Source organism: Pan troglodytes, chromosome 3 (assembly GCF_028858775.2).
Source record: "Pan troglodytes isolate AG18354 chromosome 3, NHGRI_mPanTro3-v2.0_pri, whole genome shotgun sequence".
In the NCBI taxonomy this organism is placed as follows: Eukaryota; Metazoa; Chordata; class Mammalia; order Primates; family Hominidae; genus Pan; species Pan troglodytes.
This window is the reverse complement of record NC_072401.2, coordinates 139,504,860-139,527,217: the sequence shown is the minus strand read 5'-3', so window position 1 is coordinate 139,527,217 and position 22,358 is coordinate 139,504,860. Positions and strand designations below refer to the sequence as shown.

At 39.5% G+C, this 22,358-nt stretch overlaps 1 long non-coding RNA gene across 3 annotated transcripts in view; it reads left to right on the top strand.

The window, feature by feature from the left end:
• Positions 1–22,358, top strand: part of LOC104006211 (uncharacterized) — a 103,427-nt gene that overhangs the window by 60,079 nt on the left and 20,990 nt on the right. For all 3 annotated transcript variants that reach the window (XR_002943617.3, XR_010156345.1, XR_010156346.1), the window contains one exon: positions 20,661–20,887. This is a non-coding gene — a long non-coding RNA (uncharacterized LOC104006211). The remainder of the gene's footprint in view (positions 1–20,660; positions 20,888–22,358) is intronic.

The following is a 22,358-nucleotide window of genomic DNA, read 5'->3' as shown; positions in this document are numbered from 1 at the left end:
ATATTTTGAAATCAGGTAGTGTGATTCCTCCAGCTTTGCTCTTTTTGCTCGGTATTCGATTGGCTATTTGTGCACTGTTTTCTTCCATACAAATGTTAGGGTTATTTCTTCTATCTCTGTGTAAAATAATATTAATATCTTTATAAATATTGCATTGAATTCATATAGTTGTTTGGGTAGTAGGGTAATTTTAATTATATTAATTCTTCTGATCCATGGACATGGAATGGCTTTCCATTTGTTTGTGTCCTCCTCAATTTCTTTCATCAGCGTTTTGTAGTTTTCCTTGTAGAGGTTTTTTACTACTTTGGTTCAATATTTATTTCTAGATTTTTAAATAGCTATTGTAAATAGGATTGTCTTCTTAATTACTTTCTAGTTTTTTTAATAGCTATTGTAAATGGGATTGTCTTCTTAATTTCTTTCCCTGCTAGCTCATTATTGGTGTATAGAAACACTACTCATTTTTGCATGTTGATTTTGTTTCCTGCAACTTCAATGAATTTGTTTATCAGTTCTAATAGTTCTTTTGGTAGAGTCTTCAGGTTTTTCTACATATAAGATCATATTGTCTGCAAAGAGGGACAAATTGACTTCCTCTTTTCTAATTTGGATGTCTTTTATTTCTTTCTCTTGCCTGATTTCTCTGGCTAGAATTTCCAATACTATGTTGAATATGAGTGGTGAAAGTGGGCCTCCCTGTCTTGTTCCAGTTCTTAGAGGAAAGGCTTTCAGTTTTTCCAAATTCAGTGTGATTTTAGCTGTGGGATAGTCGTATATGCCTTTATTATGTTGAGTATATTTGTTCTATGCCTACTTTTTTGAGAATTTTTTTCCATTAAAGGATGCTGAATTTCATAAAATACTTTTTCTGCATCTATTGATAATCATATGGTTTTTGTCCTTCATTCTGTTGATGTGATGTACAGCATTTACTTATTTGCATATGTTGAATCATCTTTGCATTGCTGACATAAATCCGACTTGGTCATGGTACATTATCATTGGATTGCTATTGTATTTGGTTGAGGATATTTGTATCTATCTTCATCAGGGATATTGGCCTCTAGTTTTCTTTTTTGTTGCATCCTTGTCTGTTGGTGTCAGAGTAATGCTGACCTCATAATATGAGTTAGAGAGAAATCCTTCCTCTTCAATTTTATGGAATAGTTTAGGAGGATTGATGAAAGTTCTTCTTTGAAAGTTTGTTAGAATTGGCAGTAAAGCCATCTAGTCTTGGACTTTTCTTTGTTAAGAGGCTTTTTATTACTGATTCAGTCTTATTACTTGTTATTGTCTGTTCATGTTTTCTATTTCTTTTTGATTCAATCTCTTGGTAGATTGTATATGTCCAGATATTTATCCATTTCCAGTTAGTGTACAGTTGTCAATAATAATCTCTGATAATCTTTTGTATTTCTGTGCTGTCAGTTGTTACGACTTTTTCCACTACTGATGTTGTTTAATTGAATCTTCTTCCTTTTTTTTTTTTTTTGGTTAGACTATCTAGTAGTTCATTGATTTTGCATATCTTTTCAAAAAACCAAATTTTTATTTCATTGATATTTAAAATTTTTTTAAATATCTACATCCTTTAGTTCTGCTCTAATTTTTATTAATTTTTCTACTAGTTTTGGTTTGGGCTTATCCTGCTTTTGTAGTTCCCTGAGGTGCATTTGTAGATTGTTTATCTGAAAATGTTCTACTTTTTGTTGTAGGCACGTTTTGGTATAAACTTCCCTCTTAAAATTGCTTTTGTTATATCCCATAAGTTTTGATATGTTGTGTTTCAATTTTCATTTTTTTCAATAAACTTTTTTAATTTCCTTCTTAATTTCTTCCTTGACCCAATGGTGATTTAGGAAGCACATTGTCTAATTTCCATTTATTTGTACAGTTTCCAACATTCCTCCTGTTACTGATTCTAGTTATTTTTCATTGTTGTATGAGAAAATACTTAACAGATTTATATTTTTAAAAATTTGAGACTTGTTTTGCATTCTAACTTATGATCTGTCCTGGAGAATGTTCTGTGCATTCTGTAGCTGTTGGATGAAATGTTCTGTAAACATCTGTTAGGTTCATTTGTTCTAATAAGTAACTTAAATTCAAAGTTTCTGTGGTAATTTTCCTTCTAGATGATCTACCTAATACTGGGAATGAGGTGCTAAAGTCCCCTATTATTACTGTACTAGAGTCTATCTTTTCCTTTAGATCTAATAATATTTGCCCCAAATTTCTGGTTGCTCCAATGTTGGGTGCGTATGTTTATAATTATTAAATGCTCTTGCTGCATTAATTTATCATTATATAATAAACTTCTTTGTCATATTTTACTTTTTCTGACTTAGTCTGTCTTATCTGATATATATACAGCTACTTGTACTTCCTTTTGATTTTCATTTGCATGGAATATATTTTTCTATCCCTTTATTTTCAGTCTATATGTGTCTTTACAGATGAGATGCATTCCTGTAGGCAGCATATAGTTGGGCCATGTTTATAATTATTATTATTAAGCCAGTTTATATCTTTTAACTAGAATGTTTAGTTCATTTACATTCTTGGTTATTATTGATACGTGAGGGCTTATTTTTGTCATTTTATTATTGGATTTCTGGTTCTTTTGTATATCTGCTGTTCCTTTCTTTCTTTTTATTGTTTATCATTGTAATTTGGTGGTGGTTTATAGTGGTAACATATGAGTCTATTCATCTATTCTCTTTCTTACTGTGTGTTTGCTCCACCAGTGAATTTTATATTTTCATGTATTTCCATGAAGGTACATATTGTCCTTTTGCATCCTCATGTGGGGGCCTTAAACATTTCTTATAGGGCTACTTTAATGATGATGAATTCCCTCTGCTTTTGCTTATCTGAGAAAGACTTTATTTTTCCTTCATTTATGAAGAATAACTTTGCTGAGTCTAATATCCTTGGGTAGCATTTTTTTTTTCTTTCAGGAATTTGAATATGTCATTCCATTCTCTCCTGGCCTGTAAGAGTTCTGCTGAGAAATCTGCTAGTAGTCTGATGGGATATTCATTACCTTATAAGTGACTAGACACTTTTCTTTTGCTTTATTTAGAAATCGTTCTTTTTCTTTGACTTTTGACAAGTTAATCATAATGTGCTGGGGAGAAGACCTTTTTGAATTGTATCTATTTGAGAATCTCTGAGCTTCCTGTATCTGGATGTCTATATTTCTTGCTAAGCTTGGGATGTTTTCATGTATTACTTACTTAAGTAGGTTTTCTATCCCTGTTATATTTTATTTCCCTTCTGAGACACTGAAAATTCAAATATTTGGTCATTGTATAGTCTCATATGTCATGTAGGTTTTGTTCATTCTTTTAAATTCTTTTAAAATTATTTTTGTTTGGGTTTTTTCAAATGACTTTTTTTCAAGTTATGGAATTTTTCTTCTGCTTGAGAAAAATTATAATTTATTATTGAAATTTTGAATGTATTTTGTATTTTATTCAATGAATTCTTCAGTTCCAGAATTTCTGTTGGTTCTTTTTATGATATTTATCTGTTTGGTAAATTTATCATTCATATTCTAAATTGCTTTTGTTATTTCTTTGTGTTTTCTTTCAGTATTTTCTTGTATCTAACTGAGCTTTTTTTTTTTTTTAATTATACTTTAAGTTCTAGGGTACATGTGCGTAACGTGCAAGTTTGTTACGTATGTATACATGCACCATGTTGGTGTGCTGCACCCATTAATTTGTCATTTACATTAGGTATATCTCCTAATGCTATCCCCCACCCCCGACCCCATGACAGGCCCCAGTGTGTGATGTTCCCCTTCCTGTGTCCAAGTGTTCTCATTGTTCAATTCCCACCTACGAGTGAGAACATGCAGTGTTTGTTTTTTTGTCCTTGAGATAGTTTGCTGAGAATGATGGCTTCCAGCTTCATCCATGTCCCTACAAAGGACATGAACTCATCATTTTTTATGGCTGCATAGTATTCCATGGTGTATATGTGCCACATTTTCTTAATCCAGTCTATCATTGATGGACATTTGGGTTGATTCCAAGTCTTTGCTATTGTGAATAGTGCCACAATAAACATACATGTGCATGTGTCTTTATAGCAGCATGATTTATAATCCTTTGGGTGTATACCCAGTAATGGGATGGCTGGGTCAAATGGTATTTCTAGTTCTAGATCCTTGAGGAATTGCCACACTGTCTTCCACAATGGTTGAACTAGTTTACAGTCCCACCAACAGTGTAAAAGTGTTCCTATTTCTCCACATCCTCTCTGGAGTCTGTGTACAGTGGCACTATCTCGGCTCACTGCAACCTCTGCCTCCTGGGTTCAAGTGATTCTTCTGCCTCAGCCTCCTGAGTAGCTGGGACTACAGGCGTGCACCACCATACCCGGCTAATTTTTTGTATTTTTAGTAGAGACGGAGTTTCACCATGTTGCCCAGGCTGACCTTGAACTCCTGACCTCGTGATCTGCCCACCTCTGCCTCCCAAAGTGCTGAGATTACAGGTGCGAGCCACTACGCCCAGCCCTAACTGAACTTTTAAAATAACAATATTTTGAATTCTTTTCCTAGGGTTTTATAAATTTCTCTTTGATTTGAATCTGTTGCTGGTGAATTGTGTTCCCTTCGAGGTATCTTTCCCTGACTTTCCATGTTTCTCGTATCCTTATGTTGATATCTGTGCATCTGGTGTAACAGTCACTTCTTCGAATTTTTTGAATTTGCATTCCTAGGGGAAGAATTTCCCTAAGATACATTCATGGTGTTGGTTGGATAGGGTACTATGGCTTTGATTCTGGGTGTGTGCAGTAGTGGAGTAACCATATGAGTTCTTTGGCTATAAATAGCATCGGTAATTTCTGTGATTTCCTCAGTGGCCTAGGGTGCAGTTGTTAGTGGAGACTGTGGTGAAGTTTTTCTGCAGACAGGAATGTCAGGTGGGCCTGACAGTGGGGCCCCAGTGGTGGCAGTGGCAGACTGACCATGCCTGTCTTTGGGCGCCAGGGCAGCATAAGCCAGCACCACTGTTAGCAGGTCCATGTGGGTCAATTCTTGGGCCTCCATACAGTTTGCTTAGGTGCTGGCAGTGACAGCAGTGGGCTGACAGGTGAGTGGGTCTTTGGGTCGGTCCCTGGGCAGCAGATGTGACATGGACAATGACAGTAGCAGTGGTGGAACAACATTTTTACTCCCATATGATCCATGCTAACGTTGGTGGTGGCTGCAATAGGCTGGGCAGGCCAGTCCTCAGGCCCACAGGTAGTATGTGCAGGTGAGTGCCAGCTCTGGTGAGAGTGGCAGATTGAGTGGGCTTGCCATCAGATTCCCGGGAGGAATGCTCAGTTGCTAGTGGTGGTAGATGGGGCTGAGCCATCCCCACCCAGGCTCTCAGATGGTGTGGCTGGGCACTGGATGTTGGGAGGAGCCATGCTGGGTGTGCCTGTCCTCAGGCATCCCTAGTGGTATGTCTGGGCACTGGCTGTGGTAGGCAAAGGTTCCCAGGCCTTTGGTAGAATGCTTGTGTGGGGGTAGCACCAGCTGTGCTGTGGACTTTCTTTTGGTGAAGGCAAGGTTGCTTTCAGTCATATCAGCCATAAACAGTTAACTGGGGAGCATCTGCTTTGGTTCCAGTTGGTGGCTGTCGGCAGGGTAGCTTGTCCACAAGGGACTTGCAAATATGAAGTGACTTCATTCCTGAAGATGGTGGGACTGCTGCCAATGGCTCACACTTTGGACCTGGCAGTAGCAGCCAGCTGTGGAACCTGGTTGCAAGTGGAGGATGTCAATAGGGCTCCAGGGATAAGAAGATAAAGGGGTGTTGAGCCTTAAGACAAGATGCAGTCTGTTGGTGGTTGGACTCTCAAAATGATGCCTTTCTGTAGCTTCTTAGGACTTGAGGAGTGTGTAGGACTCAGTGTGAGTTCTTTTCTGGAGCGATGCTCTTGCAAGATCTCCAGGTAGCTCCCTATATTTCAGGGCCTGTGTGGATGAAGGGGCTCTCCCATGGCTAGGATTACAACAGTCTGCAGTGGGAATGTGGACCACTAGGAGTCACTCACTTACCCTTACCTCACATTAGGCAGCCTCCCTGAGATTCTAGCCAGTTGCAGCTGAGCAGGCTGACTCACTTCTCTCTCCTTCTTTGTGTTACGTGTTTCCTGTCACTTCTCTGTTGAATTCCTGTGTTTTCTCTTAGGGAATCTATTTGAAGTGTGACTATCTATTCACTTTTTTGCTTCCTTTTCATAGAGGAGGCAAGTATCAGATGCCTCTAGTCAGCCATCTTGAAGCCCCTCCTTCCATCATTAAATTATCGTACCTTTAAAACTGAAATGTAAGAGATTCACTTCCAAGATAATAGTGTGACGACCTCTCAGGATGCACTCCCCAGTGAAACATGAAAAGCTGATGAAAACTATTGAAAAGAGGAAAAGAAAACAATCAACCACCTAAAATCTCTGGGAATAGTTCTACAAGTATATAGCAAAGGAGGAAACATTTATTCAAAAAAATATACTACGATAGAATAAGATATGAATATGTGGCATTTGAATCACAATCGTTTCGTCTCTCTTGCCCACTCCAGCTCAGTTTGACAGAATTTTCATTTAGGATGCATGAGGCCAATAGATAAAGCTGCTTCTTCCCTCAGCTCTCAATAAAATCTCATCTTATTGCACCATAAGAGAAAGCTTCCTGTACTTCTCATTTCCTCCAACTACATGATGAAGTGAAATTCCTGGTGAATATGGCTGGGAGTTCAGGGACTACCTGCTTTCATCCCACCCCTATTTGTAGAATGGCAACTGTATCCCACACAGGGAAAGCTGGGAATAGTTGAACCAAGATTGCTCTAATCTCACCTTGCTCATAGGAAAGAGGTTCCATAATAAGAGGCAAACCGAGAAGAGTAGAGGCTACTGTGGTACGCTGTGCCCAGAATAGTGGCTCAGAAAGTTTTTCCACAGGGAGAGGCAGTGACAAAAAAAAAAAAGAGAGAGCTCTGGTGCTCTCCCCAAATAACTGATTTTATTTGAAACAGAATATGGGGAAGTTTAAGGATGAGGGCATCCCGATAAATAGTAGCTCCTCTTAATTGAAGCAACACTATAAACCATAGGCCAGCTAGTTCAACAAAGAAAACCAGGAAAAGGGACACCTAAGAAGAGCTCTGCTAGGGTTTTTGAAAAAACTCAAAGACAGGCTCCAAAATAATCCTGCATAAGACACCAAATTTAATAAGATCAGACTGCTCAGAAATTTGTGTTTCAGGACATTGTCAAAACTAGTAGAGCTGGTAATTAGGGAAGCATTATGGGTAGGGTCTAATACCAAATGAAGCAGCCACCTTACCAGAGATACCATGGAAAGGGTCAAAGAGAGCCCAGCTAAATAACTGCTATAACTGTGTTCCCAGGGTGACACTGGAGAAAAGCAGCTATTTTCAAGCCGAGAAGAGAGTCATCAGCCTCAGAAGAAACTAAACTTGCCAACACTTTGGTTTTGGACTTCTAGCTTCCAAAGTTTAAGAAAATAAGTTTCTGTTGTTTCAGCTATCTAGTTTGTGACATTTTATTATGGGAGACCTTACAAACTAATACAAGTAGTCACAAAATACTTTTTATACTCATGAAGAAATAAAAAATGCATTTATTTATTATTATTATTATTTGGGACAAAGCCTTGCCCTGTTGCCGATGTTGGAATGCAGTGGCGCAATCTCGGCTCGCTGCAACCTCCACCTCCTGGGTTCAAGCGATTCTCCTGCCTCAGCCTCCTGAGTAGCTGAGACTACAGGTGTGCATCACCATGCCCAGCTAATTTTTTTTCTTTTATTTTACTTTAAGTTCTGGGGTACATATGCAGAATGTGCCGGTTTGTTACATAGGTATACATGTGCCATGGTGGTTTGCTACCCAGCTCATTTTTTGTATTTTTAGTAGAGATGGGGTTTCACCATGTTGGCCAGGCTGGTCTCGAACTCCTAACCTCAAGTGATCCGCCCACCTTGGCCTCCCAAAGTCCTGGGATTACAAGTGTGAGCCACTGTGCCCTGCCAAAAAATTACATTTAAAAAGAAACAACCAATGTATTAATAGACAGATATGAGCTACAAAGAGAAATACTGGAAATGAAGAAGTAGTCATTGAAATTAAAAAATCTACTAGATGAGAGTTCTAGACTGGACAGAGTCATAGAGATAATTAGTGATGTTTGATACTTGTTTTGAATAGTTCACTCAGAATATATCACAGCAATGGAACAGAATAGAGAGCCTAGAAATAATGCTGCACACCTACAACCATCTGATCTTTCACAAAGCTGACAAAAACAAGCAATGGGGAAAGGACTTCCTATTCAGTAGATGGTGCTGGCATAACTGGCTAGCCATATGCAGAAGATTGAAACTGGACCACTTCCTCGCACCATATACAAAAATCAACTCATGATGGATTAAAGACTTAAATGTAAAACTCAAAAGCATAAAAACCCTTGAAGGTCACCTAAAAATATCACTCTGGTCATTCTGGACAGAGAACCTAGCAAGGATTTCATGATAAAGATGCCAAAAGTACTTGCAACAAAAATAAAAATTAAAAAAAGGACCTAATTAAACTAAAGAGCTTCCGCATAGCAAAAGAAACTATCAATAGAATAAAAATACAATCCACAGAATGAGAAAAAAATATTTGCAAACTATGCATCTGACTAAGGTCTAACTATCCAAAATCTATAAGGAACTTAAACAGATTTACAAGCGAAAAACAACCAACCACATTAAAAAATGGACAAAAACACAAACAGACATTTTTCAAAAGAAGACATACACGCGGCTAATAAGTATGTGAAAAAATGCTCAACATCACTAATCATTATAGAAATGAAAATCAAGGGCGGGTGCGGTGGCTCATGGCTGTAATCCCAGTACTTTGGGAGGCCGAGGCGGGCGGATCACGAGGTCAGGAGATCGAGACCATCCTGATTAACATGGTAAAACCCCGTCTCTACTAAAAATACAAAAAATTAGCCGGGCATGGTGAGCGCCTGTAGTCCCAGCTACTCGGGAGGCTGAGGCAGGAGAATGGCGTGAACCTGGGAGGCGGAGCTTGCAGTGAGCCGAGATCGCGCCACTGCACTCCAGCCTGGGCAACAGAGACTCTGTCTCAAAAACAAACAAACAAACAAACAAACAAACAAACAAACAAACAAACAAACTTAAAACAGAATTACCGTTTAACCCAGAAATTCTATTACTGGGTATATACCCAAAGGAATATAAATTCTTCCACGATAAATTCACATGCATGGGCTGGGGGCAGTGGCTCAGGCTTGTAATCTCAGCACTTTAGGGGAACAACGTGGGCGGATTGCCTGAGCTTAGGAGTTCGAGACCAGCCTGGGCAATATGGTGAAACCCTGTCACTACTAAAATACAACAACAACAACAAAAATTAACTGGGCATGGCGGCGTGCGCCTGTAGTCCCAGCTACTCTCGGGAGGCTGAGGCAGGATAAGTGCTTGAACGTGGGAGGCAGAGGTTGCAGTGATCGGGCCACTGCACTCCAGCCTGGGTGACAGAGCGAGACTTCGTCTCAAAAAAACAACAACAAAAAATTCACGTTCATGCACATGCTCATCACAACACTATCCACAATAACAAAGACATGGACTCAACCTAAATTCCCATCAATAGTAGACTGGACAAGAAAATGTGGTACACATACCCATAGGATACTATGCAAAAAGAATGAGATCATTTCCTTTGCAGCAACATGGATGGAGCTGGAGGCCATTATTCAAAGCAAACTAACACAAGAGCACAAAACCAAATACCACATGTTCTCACTTATAAGTGGGCACTCAACATTGAGTACATATGGACACAAAGAAGGGAACAACAGACACTGGGGCCTACTTAAGGGTTGAAGGTGGGACAAGGGTGAAGATCGAAAACTGCTTATCCAGTACAATGCTTATTAGCTGGGTGATGAAATAATCCGTACACCAAACCCCTGTGACATCCCGTTTACCCATATAACAAACGGTACATGTACCCCTAAACCTAAAATAAAAGTTAAAAAAAGGGAAAAGATAACCTACAAAATAGAAGAAAGTGTTTGCAAACCATATATCTGATGTGTCTAAATTCCAGAATACAGAAATCATATATCTGATATGTGTTTAAATTCCAGAATCCTACAACTCTACAACAAAAAGGCAAACAATCCAATTAAAAACAGGCAGGGTTGAATAGACATTTCTCCAAAGAAGATAAATAAATGTCCAATAATCCCATGAAAGATGCCCAACATCATTAGTTACTAGAAAAATGCAAATCAAAACCAAAATGTGAACCATTTTATACCTCCATGAATACCAGTGTTCATTGCAGCACTTCACAATAGCCCAAAGGCACAAGCAACCCAAATGTCCATCCACAGATGAATGGATAAATCAAATGTGGCATGTATGTGGAATAAAATGTAATTAGCCATAAAGAGCAATGAAGTTCTACAGGCTACAACATAGATAAACTTTGATAACATTTTTCTAAGCAAAATAAGCCAGACACAAAAGGACAAATATTCTATGATTCCATGTATGAAATATCTAAAATGGTCAAATTCATAGAGAAAATAGATAAGAAGTGACCAGGGGCTGGGAATAGGTATAATGGGGAGTTATTTCTTAATGGGTAAAGTTTCTCCTGGAGTGATAAATAAGTTTTGAAAATAGATAGAAGTAATGATTGCACAGCATTGTGAATACAATAACATCACTGAATTGTGTATCTAAAAATTGCTAAAATGGCAAATTTTATTTCACGTATATTTTACCATGGTAAAAAGATCGTTTAAAAATGTGGAACTAAAGTTCAAGACAGCAGTAATGAGGAAGGAGGAGGAGAGAGTACACTGAAGAGTGAGAATGTTTTGCTCCTTATTCAGGGAGGATAGGGATATTAAACAAATTTTGGCATTGCCGGAAAATATTTATATAAGAATGTCTGTTCAAATTTTACAGTTAATTACTAAAAGAACAGAAATATATTTTCTAGTTTCAAAATGAGCAGAAGAGAAAGAAGAACAGAAAACAGCATTTAAAAAAATCTCTGGCTGTAATCCCGGCGCTTTGGGAAGCTGAGGCAGGCAGATCACGAGGTCGATAGACTGAGACCATCCTGGCCAACACAGCAAAATCCCATCTCTACTAAAAATACAAAAATTAGCTGGGTGTGGTGGTGTGCACCTGTAGTCCCAGCTACTCAGGAGGCTGAGGCAGGAGAGTTGCTTGAACCTGGCAGGTGGAGGTTGCAGTGAGCTGAGATCGCACCACTGCATGGCAGCCTGGTGACAGAGCGAGACTCCATGTCAAAAAAAAAAAAAAGAAAAAAGAAAAAAAAAAAGAATAAAATCTCTGGAGATTACCAAAGGCTGATGACAGGAAAAGGAGACTACAAGTTAGCTGACTTAGGAAGTGAGACAGGGTCTTGTGAGGGCCACTTCTGATCTTCTGTACCTTACTGTGTGTAACAGAGGGCTGGACATCTGAAAACCGTTTTGCCTAGAAATGTCTTTGCCAGCTAGCTTCTGTTAGACTCTCACAGTGAGAGGCATTAGCAAGTCATTGGAAGGAAGAAGGAAAAAGCTAAAATCCCTTTGCATTCATCCGTTTTTTATGCTGCTGATAAAGACATACCCAAGACTGGGTAATTTATAAAGAAAAAGAGGTTAAATGGACTCACAGTTCCACATGGCTGGAGAGACCTCACAGTCATGGCGGAAGAGCAAGGGACATCTTACATGGTGGTAGGCAGGAAAGAATGAGAGCCAAGTGAAAGGGGAAACCCCTTATAAAATCATCAGATCTCGTGAGACTTATTCACTACCAGGAGAACAGAACGGGGGAAACTGCCCTCATGATTCAATTATCTCCAACCGGGTCCCTCCCACAACACGTGGAAATTATGGGAACTACAATTCAATATGAGATTTGGGTGGGGACACAGCCAAACCATATCACTCACACCCTTTTAAAATTTTTGGTGGTGGGGGGTGGGGGTGCTAATACTGTGACTCCTTTAGCAGCAGTCACAAAAAGTGATGTGGAGCACTTGGTTCCTGCAGCATGTTTCCAGCAGCAGCATAGGTTTTGTGGGTCATAGCAAAGCAGCAGTAGCAGCAGTCCTGGCAGCAGTGTCCTGCCTCTATCTGTCCCAGTTGTCCCAGCTATCCATGTTCTGTGACATCTGCAGGTAGCTTTGGGCCCCAAGTTTCCCACACTATCAGGAACATGGGAGTTCCTGCAAGTTCCTGCAAGAGTTTTCTCCAAGGCAGCTTCAGCAGTGGTTCCAAATAGGAGTAGCAGCAGTGGGACTCCAGCAGCTCCAGGTGGGCAGGGACCGTGGCTGTAGGTGACACTATACCCCTTCTGCTCCTCTAGCCTAGGATGGTGGTTGCTTCCTGCAGATACCAATCAAGGAAGTTTACTTTTCTCTTTTGGCTATTCTAGGCTTTCTGACCCTTTTGTAACTATACCATGTATTAAATTTCCTCCAGTTGAAACACCAGTTGAAGTTTCTGTTACCTTAACTAAACAATGATACATGATGGAAGGGCAGTACTTCAGAAACCAAACTAGTTTTCCTTTTATCTTTGTTTCCACACTGACTCATATGTAATATAATTTAGTATTATTTATTTTTGATATCATATATGTAGAATACTTTCATTGATTTCATACATGATATAAAATGCAAAAAAGTTGCATGATAAAAGATATCTTAAATCAAAATAAGAATATAAATCAAGAAAGAAATATAAATTTGTATTTCATAGTTTGATATATTAAAGTACACTAGGTCTTCTTCGGAATTAATGGATGGTGTATAAGTAATAACATGACTTAAATCAAGATAAGAATCACGTGATAAGCCAGTACACTTTCTTTCTCCTGACAACGCTTTTTTCGGCACATATAGAGAAAAAATTGTAATTATACTTTAGAAAATCTCTTCTAATATTATTTACTGGATTCCAAGTTACACATTGTAATATTTTCATGACTTGTCACAATGAACCCATTAATAGGTATGACATTTCCTGATTATGTTTGAACTATGATAACATATTTCTCCAATGAGTTGCAAGGAATCAAGATGTTATTCATTAAGCATGCTTATGAGTTGTTCACATAATTACAAAGAGAAACCATCCACGTGAAAATAAAAACACAATTTTAGGCATAGGAGAAAAGCTTAACTTCTATGAATATTAGCTCCAGTGAAAGATGGAATACACCGAGAGAGAAATATACTGGGTGGACACAGCATTATGGAAGAGAATGTGCCTCCCTAGTTTTGTGCATTTCCATGCACTCTCGTAGCTAAGTTCCCCACACCCAGAAATAATAGATGATGGTATCAGAAAGGTCTTTAATCCAGAATTTTCCAAGTATGACTAAAAGATTTGTTGTGAAAGACTGAGATTCTGATCAGAATTGGAACTGTATATATTACTACACATTAAATTAGGCACTAATAAACATATATACACATACATAATTAGATATTTTGAAATGGAATTTCTGTTTTTCGCTTCTTTATATGTGACTCCTCCCCTTCTGGATCAGCGCAGATTGCCTTAAGTGGTGTAGCATAGCAGAGTGTAGGCTCTGGATGCAAGCTGCCTGGCTTCATTGCCTGGTTTCATCACTAACTGTGTGGTCCTGCATGAGCTAATTAATCTCTCTGTACCTCGGTATCCTCATTTGTTCAATGTTGTGAGTATAAAATGAATAATACATACAACTACTTAGCAAGATGTCTACATCAGTTGCAGGTTATTTCCAAGCAGCACATTACCATATTAGGATTGTTATAGCTGAAATGCAAAGAGAACAAAAGAGTCAAAGTCAACCCCTCACCCTTTAAAATAGGCTCTTGAAGTCCATTTCTGAGATTATATTACTAAAATATGGGCTTTCAGTAGCAAAGGACAAACACTTGAAAACAGTTTTCTAAATTCCAGATTTTTCCCTTTAAACATCAAGAACAAAAGTATACAGAATTGAACATGACATTTTTACTATAAACTATAAAATAGGAAGGATAGCTTCGGGACAATTTCCTGCCAAACAGGGATTAGATAAAAGCTTTCCTCAGCTAGAGGAAAGCATTGGAACAAGAAAGAAATAAACACATTGAGGCTTCAGTGAGAAGCTCACTCCCACATCTTCGGTAATTTCAGGGAGGAGGGGCATGTTTTCTGTTCCCTTCCGGGAGGCAAAGCTTCATTATGCTCTCCAAATGGGATGCCCAAAATGTTTTATCCAAAGGTTTTGGATTTTTCAGGCAGAAAGAGGGCTTGAGATAGTGTCTTCCACTACATCTCAGAGTTATGAAAGACCTGGTGTAAAGAAAATCAAGAAATTGCTTCATGCCTTAATGGAACATGTGGATTTGCAAAGAAGGTTGGTAAATCATAGGAGACCTAGGGTTGAGATGAGCAAATACAACGTGTAGATATCAAGGCTATGCTACGGGTTTTGGGTGCCAGCAAGGATGCTTGTAGGTGTGCAAAGGCAAGATGGGACCACTTTACGTTAGATGTAGATACAGAAAGAACCGAGGTGGCCACAAAAAGACTCATGGGAAGAGTAATACAGTCCATTGGAACCTGAGAAGAGCCCTTGTAAAATACATTCCCGCGCGACCTCTGTTGTGATACTCTGCTAGCAATTTTTTACTCTCAAAAGCTTTCTCATGGAGGAGTAAGGCAAGAGGCAAGCATATAAGAAATATGTGTATGTATTGTTGCTACAGAGTTTGAAAAAGCACTTGTCGGAGTTTTGTATCTCTATTAACAAAATAATTACCTTGAGATCTTTTCCAATCAGATGTGGCTGAGTTACCTGGAGAAGCCTGCATTACATTTTTAAAAGAAGGCTCAGAGAATAAGTTGAATGCAGTAGGGAGAAATACGGAAAATTGCATATTTGCACATCTGACTCATAATGGATAATTTCAAACCTTCTATAAATAAAAGTTTTACAAACACTGCACAACACATACTTCTAAGCCCTCTACACTAAGACTTGTATATGTGAAGGACAGAAAAGGAAAGGGGTCCTCTTCTGGGGTGCTTCTCCTCTTTCATATGCATTGTCTCTGCTCTGTAGTTTCTCTTCTTGTTTCCACAGTTTTTTTCCATAAGCTGTGTAAGGATGAAACATGACGTCACTTCAAAAACATTCTAAATTCCTAGTTATCACATTTGCAACTCAGTGCTGCCTTCCTGCCTGCATGTTTCTATTTGTGCTGTTGATCTCAATTATGTTCTCTTATCCTTGCTTTTTAGATATCCTGATGATTTCTGTGATTCTCATAGGTTCTGCAGCTCTCTTTATCACGTAGACATCCTTAATTTAACATTTTTCTCCTCTGCTTCTGTATTTGTCCTGCTGCGCAATCGGCATTCTGGATGATGCATCAGTAGGAGGGTCATTGTAAATCACCTCTGGCAGGATGAGTCACTTCGTGCTTAGAGTTGAGCTGAAGAGCGATTTCTTATTCCAGAGCAAGGCAGCATTTCGTTTTTAACCATAAATGTTCCCTTGCCAGCAACAGCTAGAACATGTTACTTTTAAAACATTTCCCATCTATAATAATATTGTATAGGCAGCAAGAATTCTGTATGTCCCCAACTAAGGACACATTAAAGAAATAATTATTTTTTTCAATGATGATAGTTTCATAAAGATTGAAATGCCATTTTCTTGTGTACTATTGAGAGGTGACAGCATGCTGGCAGCCCTCACAGCCCTTGCTGGCTCTGGGAGCCTCCTCAGCCTTGGCGCCCACTCTGGCCGCACTTGAGGAGACCTTCAGTCTGCCGCTGCACTGTGGGAGCCCCTTTCTGGGCTGGCCAAGGCCGGAGCCGGCTCCCTCAGCTTGCGGGGAGGTGTGGAGGGAGAAGCATGGGCGGGAACTGGGGCTGCAAGCGGCACTTGCGGGCCAGTGCGAGTTCAGGGGTGGGCGTGGGCTTGACAGGCCCCGCACTGGGAGAGCCGAGCCGGCCCCGCTGGCCCCGGGCAGTGAGGGGCTTAGCACCTGGGCCAGCAGCTGCTGTGCTCGACTTCTCGCCGGGCCTTAGCTGCCTCCCCACCAGGCAGGGCTCGGGACCTGCAGCCTGCCATGCCTGAGCCTCCCCCTCGCTGTGGGCTCCTGCCAGCCCGAGCCTCCCCTAGGAGCACCACCCCCTGCTCCAGGGCACCCAGTGCCATCGACCACCCAAGGGCTGAGGAGTGCAGGCACACAGCAAGGGACTGGCAGGCAGCTCCACCTGCAGCCCCCTGCGGGATCCACTGGGTGAAGCCAGCTGGGCTTCTGAGTCTGGTGGGGACTTGGAGAACCTTTATGTCTAGCTAAGGGATTGTAAATACACCAATTGGCACTCTGTATCTAGCTCAAGGTTTGTAAACACACCAATTGGCACCCTGTGTCTAGCTCAGGGTTTGTGAGTGCACCAATCGACACTCTGTATCTAGCTACTCTGGTGGGGACTTGGAAAACCTTTATGTCCTACACACTGTATCTAGCTAATCTAGTGGGGACTTGGAGAACTTTTGTGTCTAGCTCAGGGATTGTAAACGCACCAATCAGCACCCTGTCAAAACGGACCAATCAGTTCTCTGTAAAATGGACCAATCAGCTCTCTGTAAAATGGACCAATCAGCAGGATGTGGGTGGGGCCAGATAAAACAATAAAAGCAGGCTGCCTGAGCCAACAGTGACAACCTGCTGGGATCACGTTCCAGGCTGTGTGAGCTTTCTTCTTTAGCTGTTTGCAGTAAATCCTGCTGCTGCTCAGTCTTTGGGTCCGTACTGCTTTTATGAGCTGTGAGACTGGTCACGAAAGTCTGCAGTTTCACTCCTGAAGCCAGGGAGACCACAAACCCACTAGGGGGAACGAACAGCTCCAGATGTGCTGCCTTAAGAGCTGTAACACTCACCACGAAGGTCTACAGCTTCACTCCTAAGCCAGCGAGACCAGGAACCCACCAGAAGGAAGAAACTATGAACACATCTGAACATCAGAAGGAACAAACTCCGGACACGCTGCTTTCAAGAACTGTAACACTCACTGCGAGGGTCCATGGGTTCATTCTTGAAGTCAGTGAGACCAAGAACCCACCAATTCCTGACATACTATTATCCTATACCCAAACACTTATTAGTTGTGATTTTATTCCGTTTTCAACAGGTTTGAGTGTACTTGAAATGTAATGGACCGTAGGTCACTGAAAAAGCTAATTTTCCTTCTTGAAAGATAATCACAGAAGAACCAAATTGAAGTTTCACATGCCAATTTTGATTATCTTTCTATAAGTAGTTAGAATGTTATTTTTTAAGCTACAGAGCAATTAATGATTAGAACTGCAGGAAGTATTTAATTGGGTATTGATTTAAAGCCAAGCTGTTGTTTGGCTGAAGCATTGCATTATAATTAACGGACCTTAACCAGACTTTAATTTTTCTACATTATATTTGATTTTCAAGCATTGCAATAGCAACCTTCGAACAATCTACAGAGCAACGCTTGTATTATTCCTATTAAATTTTTAAAGTTTTGACTGAATTTTTAACATACCTTAAAGACATCTGGCTTTTGATAGTAACTTCAAAGTTTGCTGCATTGTGAAAATGGTACACTCGATTAAATTCTCCAATTGACATATTGTCAATTAGTCAATAAATTCATTCATAATTTCATACATGATAATATCAGTGGCAGGGTTTACTGAGGAAGACTGTACCTTATTTCCCTGCAGTTCTGTAGCCAAATAGATTCTCATGTGTTTGGAATGGTACAGCTAAACACTTACTTGAGGGGCAGAAGACGGGGCAAAATGCCTTTTCAAAGACTCATCCATAATATTCAATGACTGATTAGTCTCTGTAGAATGGAAGAAATATATGAGTTTGTAATTTTTAAAATCGCCATCTGGCCACTGTTTGATTTGGTATATTACTTTAAATTCAAGTCTTGCTATGTTTAAGGTGACGACTTAAAATTTTATATTTGGAGGATTCAATTAAATGCTTATCAAGTTCACAGCATCATTAAGATCTGTAAGGATACGAAAATGAACAAAACATGACATGTTACATGTAACAAAACGTGGATTACAGCCTACTTTGAACACAATACTGCATAACTAACTAAACCACAAGGCAATACATGCTGTATATAATGTACTAATTAAATCTTTTTACAAAACTTACTAAAATTATCAATCATCTCTTTCTTTTTTTATGTAAATTTTATTCTGTATATTTAAGGTATACAACAGGGGTCCCCAACCCCCAAGCTGTGGACAAGTAGCTATACGTGGCCTGTTAGTAACAGGGCCGCACAGCAGGAGGTGAGCAGCAAGTGAGCATTACTGCCTGAGCTCCACCTCCTGTCAGATCAGCAGCAGCATTAGATTCTCACAGGAGAAAAGCCCTATTGTGAACTGCCCAACTGAGGGATCTAGGTTGTGTGTGTGCTCCTTTTGACTAGCTAACTAATGCCTGGTGCTCTGAGGTGGAACGGTTTCATCCCAAAACTATACTCCTGCCCCCACCCCAGGTACACGGAAAAACTGTCTTCCAGGAGACTGGTTCCTGGTGCCAAAGAGATTGAGGACTGCTGACATACAGCATTATTTTATAAGACAAATATATATATGTGTGTGTGTGTACACACAACTTTACATATGTAGTGACCATTATATACGTAAATATGTATGTGTAAATTTACATATATATTTAAAATGGTCACTATACTGGAACAAATTTGCATATCTATCATCTCACGTAGTTACCCACTTTCTCCTCACTGTGATAAGAACAGTCATTGAGCAAAAATCCTGAATACAATTCACTATTATTAACTGCAGTACTCATTGGATCTTTTGATTTCTTCCTGCTACATATTTGCTACTTTGCATCCTTTGACCTTCATCTCCTCATTTCCTCTTTCCTTTGACCCTGGTAACACTGTTTTATTATCTAGCTCAATACGTTTGATTTTTTTTTTTTTTAGATTCCACATGTGAGATCATGTAAAATTTTTCTGTCTGTATCTGGCTTATTTTACTTGGCCTAATGTCTTCTAGGTCTATTCATGTTGTGGCAAATGACCAGTGTGTCAGTCTTTAAGGCTGAGAGTGTGTGTGTGTGTGTGTGTGTGTGTGTCTTTGTGTGCGTGCGCACGCCATTCATTGTCCTACTTACAAGTGTTTACTTTTCTTCCCAGCTGCTATTATAGCCAAATATCCTTAATTTCAGGTCTTATCAATGTTACCTAATAGTTGCTACGAAAGATTCTATGGTGTAAAAGTTTCGGTCTCCTCCATCTTATTTTGCTATTCTAACATATGAGTCTAGCTGCTTGTTTCTGCTGTAGTGTGGTTTGGGAATTTGTTGTAATCCCCACCGCAATTTCAAGTCTGGCAACTGGTGCTCCCTTTTTAAAGTGTGGAACAGCTACTTTGTGTCAGCTCCTGGGAGAGCTCACACACTGGGGAAACAGCAGTGGAACACTTGCAGGAAGGGTTATACTGGCTGAATTTTAAAGCACTTCAATGGATTCAAGACTCCAGTACATTTTATTGATTGTGGAGCTCAGAGCGTAATTGGTTGAATCGCTCAGGAAGTAGATGTTCAGCATTAACCATGCGGTGTTTAGATATGAGTCACTGAGTGACCTTTAATTTACTCTACATCTTCAAAATCAGGCGGTGTGAAGAAAAATGAGGCAGTAGATTGTAGATTTATTTCCATTTCAGATCAACTAAGAGTCACTTGCTGGTAAAACAGCATAACAATTTTGCATGCTTATATATAGAACTTATATAACTATATTGATTTTGGTCACTGATCAGTACATTTTAGGTAGTGTACCTGTGTGGGAATATGTATGAACTGATTGAAAAGGGTATTTATCTCTTCATGAATGTTTTTCGTATGTAACGAAGTCTGAATGGCATTTAACATTTGCAGAATTTTCAGTTGTCTTAGAGAATTATGCTTTTCCCTCTTTGCATGCTGATGTTTGTTCACTTGCACTTTATTGGAAATATTTGATAATTCAAAACCTTTTTGAGTATGTGTGCTTGTGTGACTCAACTTGGTATTTCAGTAATGTTACAGAAAAACCATTTTATCAAACATTAATTATCAGCATATTAGTTCCAACAGAACTGTGCCTTTTATTTTGATATTGAAATATTTTCACAGTGAACACAAAGAACTACTAAAAATATGTTAATACTTATATTGTAGTAGCAGAGGAATTCTGTACTGTGACCTTCTTTCTGTATTACTGAATTAGTGATTGGGAAACAAATAATGAAGACATGTACTATTACAGGCTGTACATGGCTTCCTCTGAGAAAGGAGGTGGGCACATAGGCCTGAAAGTGCTAATGGATTATTTACTCACCACTTAGGACACATGCTGGATAAATGAAGTAAAGGGTGGGGTATCTTGTTCAATATATGAATAAATAGATAAGTGAATGAATAACAAAATTAAAAACAGCCAGTACTATTATTGACCACCATGATTAAGTTGTATTTTCTGTTACTCACCTGTGTTTTCTCAGTTTTTATAGCAGAATGGAGAAACACAACCAAGGAGATACACCTAAGTAACAATAGCAATGATGTCAAAAAGAGTGCCTGAATACTTAGGATGGAGGTCCTGGACATGCAAACCCAAGCCTCCTCTTGCTGTGGCCAGGAATCTGCAGTGATTGAGAGCACAGACTGTATCTAAAATTCCACCTTTCAAAGTTCAGCATATTACTTTTTTCCTTTCTTACACCTATAGGTAAGAAACTTAAGCTCACTATCCTTCAATTTCCTCATCCGTATAAAGTGCATAATAATTGTCCCTATCCCATAGGAATGGCTTGGATATTAATGAAATAATATATGCAAAATATTTAAGACAGTTTTTGGCAAATTTGAAGTATCAGCGATCATGATTATAATAATTATTCCTTCTATGGAATCTTGAATGTTTTGTCCATTTTCTTTTGTAGCCTTTAAAACTTGCTTTTCTATAACTGATGTTCTGCATTTATATCTCTGATCACTGGGGTTATCTGTTGTGTTACTCTGACAGTCATGCTGACCTGAACCACACTGCTGTCCTCTTGTGTTCCAACCCTGATATTGTTCTCCCTTTCCCTGTGTGGTCCTTGTCATTCTTCCTCTCTGAAATTTCTAGTAGAGGGAAAGAAAGGATGTTCCTATCCATTCTTAAGGTAAGTCTGGCTTTCTCTGTTTCTTGATATTAAAACAATGCTTATAGTCCTTCCCTTTCTCTTGTATTCACAAGAGATTTTTCTAGGAACTAGTTGGGAAACAATAAATGTGGGTGCTTAGAATGCTATACTCTAAAATGCCTCTCACTCTGCTAGTAGTCATCCAGTGGCCCAGACCAGAGCTCAGCCTCTGTCTCCTACTTCTGGTGTCTTTGCTGATCACTGAAACAACATCTTAAAGTTAACTGAATATCATCCCCAAATCTCTTATTTGATATTTCTAATTTTGATGCTATAGACACCAAATAGTACTTCAAAAAAATCTCTTTATCATTTCTCTAAAGTTGCTACTTGCTGCTTCTATTACATGTTTACAGGAGGCCAAGTAGAGAGGTTGCAGGATAAATGCAAAGGCAGACAAGTGGGTGTAGCAGGGCTATGCAAATGAAGAAGTCTCAAAGCCAAAGCAAATCACTAGGACTCTATTGTGTTACAAATAAGTAGAACAGTGTAAAGGGAAACAACTTGAAGGTCTACGACATGTTTTACGTGACGATTTTGTTCAACTGAACCCTGTTTCCTTGACCCTTGAAGTTAGAAATGGTTTTGAAGAATGTCATACTGAAGCAGGACGACGCCCAGCTGCTTGTGTCTTCTTCCGCCGACCCATTCCTCTCAACGTCCAGCCGCTTGTGTCTCTGCCTGCTGGGGTCTCGGGGTTTTCATAGGCACAGGATGGGGGCATGGCAGGCCAGAGTGGTCTTGGGAAACGCAACATTTCCACGCCAAAGCAGGAGTGCTTGTCCTCACCTAGGTCCGTGGGCACAGGCCTGGGGTGGAGCCTAGCCAGGGACCACATTCTTCCCTTCTCAGCACTTCCCTGCCCCACTCCTGTATCAATACTAAAAAGATATTATAATAATTTTCCTTTACACATATATTTTATTTCTCTATAGAAGACTTGTGTTTTTGACTATTCATGAGTCATTTTGAAGAGGCTGAGTGTAAATCTACTTAGTGACCAGACAGGGG